Raw genomic sequence first — 10,079 nt, forward strand, 5'->3', positions numbered from 1 at the left:
TATTATAAATAGTAACCTCATGTAAATGTAAGGTTGAGATACCATTTTCCCAACAGATAGGATTGAAGGTGAAATGTTTGAGATCTAACAAAGGAGGAGAGTTATGTTCCGATGAGTTTGATTCATTCTACGAGAAGCATGGAATTAGAAGACAATTATCTACTCCTAGAACCCCACAACAGAATGGAGGTGTTGAAAAGAAGAACATGACTATTTTGGATGTTGCAAGGACTATGTTGATTGAAGGAAATGTTTCAAAGATCTTTTAGAGAGAAATTGTTAGCACTGTTGTTTACACATTCAACCGAGTGCATATAAAAGGTGATACCGATAAGAATCCTTATGAGCTATGGTTTGGTCATGTTCATACTGTGAGATATTTCAAAAAATTTGGAAGCAAGTGTTATATCAAGACAGATGATGATATATGAAAGTTTGATGCAAGAAGTGATGAAGGGATTTTCGTGGGATATTCAACAAAGTGAACAACCTACTAATGCTACAATAAGAGATTGAAGAAGATAGTGGACAATACAAATGTGAAAGTTTATGAGAACTTTGGAAAAGAGATCAAAGAATGTGATATGATGCTTAGGATGTTGTTTTAACACTAAATCGGATTGAAGAATTGAAGCAGAATGATCTGGTAGAGACTGTTAATCTAGATGTTGCTATTGTCGGTGAAGAGGTGCAGGAACCTGAAAATCAGAAGACCCCAAAGTATGTAAGATTGAATTACTCTAAAAATAAAATCATTGCAAATAAAAACAAAGGCATGATGACTAGAACAAGGTTAGATGCTGAAGAGGTATGTTTTGTTGGCAGCAACAATGAGGAAAGACTAAGAGGGGGGGGTGAATTAGTCTTCACCAAATCTACAAACTTAACCACAAATACAAATCTAATAAACTACAGTAATAATCAAGATAATAAAATTGAAATAACAACACACAACACCAAGATTTTGATGTGGAAAACCTAGTTAAGGGAAAAACCACGGTGGGAACCTACCCACAGTAAGATGATACTCTGCAGTAGTATGTGAAAATATTAGAATGGGGAATGCACATGCATTCAAGCACACTGCTTAGAGCTCACTTCCAAAAAGATAATGGCCTAGAAGGCTACAACCCTCATGGAAGTCTCACTGACTTACAACAAGATTTAGAGTACAATCTGGAAGAGATGAACTGCAATAATAGCATCTGCAAATGCCTAATGACAGTTTTGGTTAAGCACAATTGTCTTCTCTACAACACCAATATCTACTTAATCACAATGCCAAAGGATGAATCACTATTATCTCATACACCACTCGCTGATAACTCAAACACAACCATGACACCCAAATTACATGACAATATCACCTATATATATAGATCATCAACCTTGACAACAAGGTTGGCTAAACCCTCAACCCATAATTACAAAATTACATCACATGATACAAAGATCAACCACCAGACCAATATAATGACTTACATGACATATCATGGATGTAAATCAAATTCCCAAATACTCAACTCCACCGAAAATTATGCCAAGATCAACCGCAACACACTACACCACTAAAAATACCGCATAACATGAAAAACATCACCGGTTCATAGAAACCACCAAAAAATTGCACAACAACCAATCCTGATCACCAAAATAAATAGGACATAGATAGGAAATACCAACAAGAACATTAGAATCATCATCAACAGCTACACCAACACCACTTATCAAATCTTCATCGATCAACATCTGAAAGCTCAAGAACATGACCAATCAGTAACTATCATGAAGAAAGATAAATTTGCAGAGAACCAAATCATGATCCATCTAAAATGAAGATACACAAGACCATACCAAACAATATCCCAAAATCTCAGCTCAATATCAAATTACACTGGAATATACCAGAGGAATTACCAATCTTTGCAAAGGACCAATACAATAAAATAAAACTGCAAAACGGACCAGAAGATCTTCCCAAACTACAATCATCAGAGAAAAACATATGAATACATTGACATAAATGACAACAACATATCCTAGCAGCAGGAATGACCAAGAATCTCCAACATATTTAACAATCTCCCCCTTTGGCATTGATAGCAACATATGAATTTGAAAAACAGTCAATGTAAAGAAATAAGATATCTCCAAAAAGCTCCCCCTAAGATAAAGACATGTAAGGAATTTTTTCACATGATCTCTCTCCCCCTTTGACAACAATGCCAAAGATCACAAAACCAAAAACCAAACTCACACTCACCAAAACAAAAACAGGAGTCTCTCCCCCTAAAACACAGACTACTCCACCAAAGGAGCAACACCAACTCATCAACCCAGATAGAAAGTTAAGGCTCTGAAATCCACTAGATTGATGCAACTCAATGCATATAGTTCTTATTGGGAGGGGTAGATACCCCTAATGTGTCTCTCAAGTAGACAAATGTATCTATAGGCAAAGGCTTAGTGAAAATATCAGCAATTTGTTCCTTTGTAGATACATATTCCAGCTTCACCTTCTCTTCAATGACTTGCTCTCTCAAGTAATGATATTTGATTAACACATGCTTAGTCTTTGAATATTGTACCAGATTCTTTGACATGTTAATAGCACTAGAATTGTCACAGTATATCACAGTAGGCACATCATAAATAACTATGATATCTTTCAACATTTGCTTCATCTAAACTACCCGAGTGCAATTACTAGAAGTAGCAATGTACTTAGCTTCAACAGTACATAATGATACTGAATCTTGTTTCTTACTAGCCCATGAAACCAACTTCTTACCCAAAAAGAATGCTCCACTAGTAGTGCTCTTCTGGTCATCAACATCAGTGTAGACACAAAACATGAAATCATCAGTCCTTGGATACCATAAACCATAATCCATAGTTCCCTTCAAGTATCTAAATATCCTCTTAACAATAGTGACATGAATTTATTTCGGATCAGCTTGATATCTAGCATCCATGCACACAATATGCATAATGCTCGACCTAGTCTAACTAAGATATAGCAGTCTACCAGCCATAGATCTATAAAAACTCTGATTAGCTTTCAAAGATTCATCATTCTTAGACAATTTATAGCTAGTCACCATAGGAGTTCCAACTAGTTTGGAGTCATCCAACCCAAACTTCTTTAGAAATTCATTCACATACTTAGTTTGAGATATAAATATACCTTTTCCAGTCTATGAAATCTGCAAACCTAAGAAAAATTTCATCTCACCAATCATAGACATCTCAAATTCTTTCTGCATATCATCAGTAAACTTCATACTCAAGTTATCATCACCTCCAAAGATAATATCATCAACAAAGACCTCAACAATCAAGATATTATCATTCTCTATCTTAAAGTACAGGTCCTTTATTGAATCCCAATTTCAACAAAAAAAATATCTTATCTAGCATACCATGCCCTAGGGGATTGCTTCAATCCATAAAGAGATTTATTCAATTTACATACCATGTCTCCATCATCTAATAATGAAAATCCATCAAGTTTCTCAATGTATACTTCTTCCTCAAGATCACCATTCAAAAAGGCAGATTTGACATCCATCTGATATACCTTGAAATCTTTATAAGTAGCATATGCAAGCAATAGTCTAACAACTTCAAGTCTAACCATCAGAGAAAAAGTATCCTCATAATCAATTCCTTCTTGTTGTGAATATCCTTTGCATACCAGTCTAGCTTTATTTCTGACAACTTCATCGACTTCATTCAATTTGTTTCTAAATACCCATTTAGTACCAATAACATTCTTATCCTTAGGTCTAGGCACAAGCTCCCAAGTGTTATTCTTTTCAATATAATTCAATTCTTCTTCCATAGCTCTCATCCAATTTTCATCTTTACAAGCTTCAAAAACATCTTTAGGTTCAATTTTAGAAATCAAACATACTTCTTCAATAGCTATCCTTCTTCTAGTCATCACACCTTTATTTTTTCTCCAATAATCTAATTTTCTGAATGATTCAATCTTATAAACCTCTAAGTCTTTTGATTTTCAGGTTCTTGCATTTGTTCACTGAAAATAGCAACATCCGGATTCATAGTCTCTACCGGATAATTCTTCTTAGGATCTTCAGTCTATATAGGGTTTAGAACATTATGCTGACCATCATTATATCCACATCCTCTAATCTATTTTCCAAGGATCTCATCCACCTTCACATTTGCACTTTCCACTATCTTTCTCAATCTCTTATTGTAGCACCGGAAGGCTTTTCTCTTTGTTTAATATCCCAAGAAAATTCCTTCATCACTTCTAGCAACAAACTTTCCTATATCCTTATCTCTCTTAATATAACATTTGCTACCAAATACTCTAAAATATATCATGGTAGGAACATTACCAAACCATAACTCATAAGGAGTCTTACCGGTATCAGCTTTGATATGAACTTTGTTGAATGTGTAAATAGCAGTGCTAATAGCTTCTCATCAATAGATCTTCAAAACATTCCCTTCAATCAACATAGTCCTTGCAACATCCAAAACAGTTCTATTCTTCCTTTCAATAACTCCATTTTGTTGAGGGGTTCTAGGAGCAAATAATTATCTTCTAATTCCATGCTTCTCACTAAATGAATTGAACTCACCAAAACATAATTCTCCACCTGTGTCAGATCTTAGACACTTCACCTTTAATCTAGACTCAATCTCCACCTTTGCTTTGAATATTTTGAATTTGTCTAATGCTTTTGATTTCTCCTTCAAAAAGACAACCCACATCATCCTGGAATAATCATCAATTAGCAACATAAAATATCTATCACTCTGCACACTTCTAACATTTGTAGGTCCACATAGGTCAGTATGCATAAGATCTAGCAATCCATCAAATGTATATTGTTTTCTCATGAAATAAACTCTTGTTTGCTTACCCAACTAACATTATTTACATATCAGATTAGCAAGTTTAACAATCTTAGGTAGATCTCTAACAGCTTGTGTAGAACTAATCTTAATTATTGAATCAAAATTTACATGAAACATTCTCCTATGCCACAGCCAACTCTGATCAATCTGAGAAATCAAACAAATTTTCTCATCGGCATTCAAATGAAATATGTTACCTTCAATCTTGGTTATAGATGCAATCTCTATACCAGAGGCATTTATAATCTTGCATTTACCATCCTTGAATTGTAGATCATAACCTTTGTCGACCATATGTCCAAAACTCAAAATATTATGCTTCAAAACTTCAACATACAAGACATCATCAGTATTATACTTACCATCAAAATAAATAGAACCTCTGCCATAGATCACACAAGCTTTGTCATCTCCAAATCTCACTATTCCACCATCATATCTTTCCAGACTCATAAATTTTGTTTTGTCACCGATCATATGATGTGAACAACCACTATCAATCACCCATTTATCTCTCTCTTCAAATTTAGCAGCGAAAGCTTTCTCCTCAACAACACAGCTAGTGGAATCAATAGATACAAGTCCATCTTCCTTAAAGGAAAGAAATACAACTTCATCCCCTTCAGATTCATCATCTGTAACACCTTCATCGGCAACATAATAGCAGTTCTTCTGATTTCTAAACTTTGGGTTAGACTTGTAAGGCTTTTCGTACTTCTCATGCTTCTCATATCTATCATTCCTATCATGCTTATCAAACTTATCATGCATGTCATACTTAGTAATTCTCTTCAGGAATCTAGAAGCAAAATGTCCTATCTTATTGCAAGAGAAACATTTCAAAGGCAATTTTCCATCATACTTACTAGCTCCATTAGGCAATCTCCGACCAATCAATGCTTCAAGCTCATCCAACTCTTTTTCTTGATCTTCCATCTCTCTTCTCTCTCTATCATATCTAGATATTTTGTACTCATTAGGATCATACTTCTTCTTTCTAGATACAAATGTTGATGCTCTAAATTATGTCTCAGACTTTCCATGTGACTCTCCAAACTCACTCAGCTCAAATGTGGCAATCTTTCCAACTAGCATGTCTCTTGTTATCGTAGTCACGCTCTGGATCTCATCAATAGCAACAACCTTATGTTTATAATCAAGAGGCAAGGATCTCAGCACCTTAGCAACAATTTTATCTTCTTCAAGGGTTCCACCAGCACATCTGATACCTAGGACAAGATCATTCACCTTACCCATGAAAGAGTGTATGTTCTCACCATCTCTCATCTTCAGCATCTCATACTTTCTTTTCAAACTCTACAACTTAGCAACTTTCACTTGTTTGTCACCTTCATATAGTATTTCAAGCTTCTTCTAGATCTCATGTGCAGTCTGAAGTCCCATTATATTTTTAATCTTTGAATCAGTCAGGGCACTAAGCAATGCTTCCTTACCTCTAATATTATGTTCAACTTCATTGATCTCATCAACAGTAACCAGTCCATTCGGAGGAATCAAATAGGCATTCTTAGTTATCTTCCAGTAATCCTCTCCAAGACATTTCAAGTGCACTTCCATCCGGTTCTTCCATATAGCATAGTTACTTTCATCCAACCTCATATTGTCCTTCTAAAAGATAATATCTTGAGCTACCATCCCAAATCTCCTCAAGTGGTTAAGCTTCCTTCAGAGGATCTCACTCTGATACCAATTGTTAGTAGCAACAATGAGGGAAGAATGAGAGGAGGGTGAATCAGTCTTCACCAGATCTATAAACTTAACCATAAATACATATCTAATAAACTGCAGTAATAATCAAGATAAGAAAATTGAAAGAACAACACACAACACCAAGTTTTTGATGTGGAAAACCCAATTAAGGGAAAAACCATGGTGGGTACCTACCCATAGTAAGATGATACTCTGAAGTAGTATGTGAAAATATTACAATGGGGAATGCACAAGCATTCAAGCACACTGCCTAGAGCTAACTTCTCAAAAGATAATGGCCTAGAAGGCTACAACCCTCAGCGAAGTCTCACTGACTTACAACAAGATTCAGACTAGAATCTAGAAGAGATGAACTTAAATAATATCATCTACAAATGTCTGATGATACAACTAGTTGAACACAATTGTCTGCTCTACAAAACCAATCTCTTCTCAATCATAATGTCGAAGGATGAATCATTATTCTCTTATACACCACTCTCGGATAATGTAGACACAACCACGACACACAAATTACATGATAATATCACATATATATACAAATCATCAACCTTGACAACAAGGTCGGCTAAACCCTTAACCCATAACTACAAAATTACATCACACGATACAAAGATTGACCATCGGACCAATATAATAATTTACATGATATATCATGGACCTAAATCAAATTCTCAAATGCTCAACTCCATCGAAAATCACACCAAGATCAACCACAACACGCCACACCACCAAAAATACCACATAACATGAAAATCATCACCGATTCATAGAAACCACCAGAAACTCACACAACGATCAATGTGGATCACCAAAATAAATAGGACATAGATATGAAACACCATCAAGCATGTTAGAATCATCATCAATAGCTGCACCAATACCACTTATCAAATCTTCATCGATCAACATCTGAAAGGTCAAGAACATGACCAATCAGCAACTGTCACAAAGAAAGATAACTTGTGGAGCACCAAATCATGATCCATCTGAAATAAAGATACGAAATACCATCTAAAACAAAATCCCAAAATCTCAACTCAATATCATATCACACTAGAATATAGTAGAGGAAATACTGATCTCTCCAAAGCACCAATACAACAAAATAAAACTACAAAATGGATCATAAGTGTTGGCAATATGCTAGATTTCGTTAAGTGTTGTCATTGATGTCAACATTGTATCTCAGTTGGAGACTATCCCGGTTAGACCTATCTCAGTTAGTCTTGGTGATCATTTTGGTTTTGGCTATGATTCTGATCCGGTATGATCAAGCCTCTGGAATGGGTTTTGAATTCTTATTCTGATGGTTATATGCTTGCTATATTCTGGTGGTTTCATGGTTTGGTTATCACTTTTGGTATTTCCAGTTATCAGCTTATTCTTGGCTTTACCAGCTAGATTTTTCCTTTACCATCTTTTGGCATTCACAGTTAGCTTTATCGATATGCTATTTTGGTGACTTGGTCAGTGGATTTTGGGTCGAGCTTATAATCTCCTCATCTACAGTCATCATCTGGGACCCGACCAAGATTTTTCCATTCTTCTAGTTCTTGATAAAATGTTTGATGACTGCAGGATCTTTCCCACTAAGCCTCTCCATAAACACACTCAAAGCCCCCTCCTGAAGGATATCCCACACTTCCTTGTTCTTCCTCCAATCTATGTAGGAAGTAGGTTTGAACCTTTTCTTATTTCCTCCCATTTTTTCTTCACTGTCCCTAAATTTCCTTGTCCTGGCTTCTAATCTTCTTCTCTAGTTTATGTGGATGCCGTGAAAAACACCTAGAATCCGTACCAAACAATTATGAAAAGACACTTGAAAAAATACTTATTACCTCCGTAATAACCTTGCTTTGAAATAAGAGGAGGGGGAATTTAGAAATTATGTTTGATGGATACGGTCCAGATCAAGCAGAGATTTCACATCACATGCAAGCTCACTCTCTCCATAAGTAGTAATAATATCTTTCGTTTGGCAAGCCAGGTTGGTAGCCTAGTCTGTTCATCAGTTTGCTTCCCTATACACGTGTAAAAACACACATTTCAAATTCCTCACTAATTTTCTTTGTCGCATTGATAGCATTGCTTATTGTCCAAGAAAGAGGGAACTTCTAATTTAAAAAATTGATTATATTTAATGAATCTCCTTCACACCAAAATCTAGTGCATTTGGCTTCCTTAGCCAGGACAATCCCATGGTATGCAGCCATAGCCTCAGCTACATGATTTGTCTGATTTCCAATGGGTATACTTTTTACAATTTTGCATCTTCCCCATTCATCCCTAAGGACCACCCCACATCCTGCAATCCCAGGATTACCCTTTGATGCACCATCAAAGTTTATTTTCATCCATCCAGTGGGCGGGCTTACCCATATCACTCCCTCTCTAGGGTCATTCTGAAAATGTTCATAAACTTTTAGTCTCCACTTCTTGAAGATTGATTGATCATTCTTGTCTTGAGGATCTGCAATACTACCTATTATATTCATATTTTCCACTATATTTCTTTTAATTTTCTCAAACACAATTTGAGCCTTAGACTCCCTCTCTCTGAAGACTCTTTTGTTTCTCTCTTTCCATATACCCGAACACATATGGGGTAAAGCTAATTTCCACAACAAAGTAGTAAATTTTTTCTTTGAAGGATGATACGAAGAATTAAAAACCTCTTGAATTGACTCTAGGAAACTCCAGCTGATTTTGAAATGATCCAGACATCTTCCCCAGACCTCAGTGGAAAAAGGGCAATGAAAGAGCAAATGGTTGATGGTCTCCTCACTCTGCAAGCAAATAAAACAAACACTAGGCATACACATACCTCTTTTTCTGAGGTTCTCAATAGTTAGAATTTTATCTTGAAGGGTTGTCCAGAAATAAATATTAATCTTAGGGGTAAGGTCTTTCACCCAGGCTTTAGCCCAACAAGGACTCTCCATATTAGAATACTTATGATAGTACAAAGAAGCCACAATGAATTTACCATTTGTTGTGAGTTTCCAAATTAATTGATCTTCCTCTTCCACCACAACCATGGAGTTCATAATTTTGTTCAGACTACCCAAGGCCTGATCCACCTGAGATAAATCCTTCCACTACCCATCTTGCCAATAATCACCCACCATTGAACCATATCTTTCCTTGCACTGGTTCTGGAATCTGCTCCAATCTAGAATTTCAGTCAAAGGGGACTTGAGAAACCAAAGAGTCTTTTCCTAGAATTTGATGAGATTCCCTCTCCCCATCTTCCATTTAGCACCTCTAACAATTAAATCTCTTGTTTTAGTGATGTTTTTCCAGATATTGGAGTTGATTGGTATATCTTCTGCTTTGAGGAAACTTTGACTGCCTTTTATACTTGTTGTCCCAAATTTGTTTCCATTCTCTCTAGTTTTCATACCCTCTCCAGATCTGCTTTGCCATAAGATATTCATTCATGTCTCTTA

The sequence above is a fragment of the Cryptomeria japonica genome, chromosome 8 (genome assembly GCF_030272615.1).
Source record: "Cryptomeria japonica chromosome 8, Sugi_1.0, whole genome shotgun sequence".
NCBI lineage: Eukaryota > Viridiplantae > Streptophyta > Pinopsida > Cupressales > Cupressaceae > Cryptomeria > Cryptomeria japonica.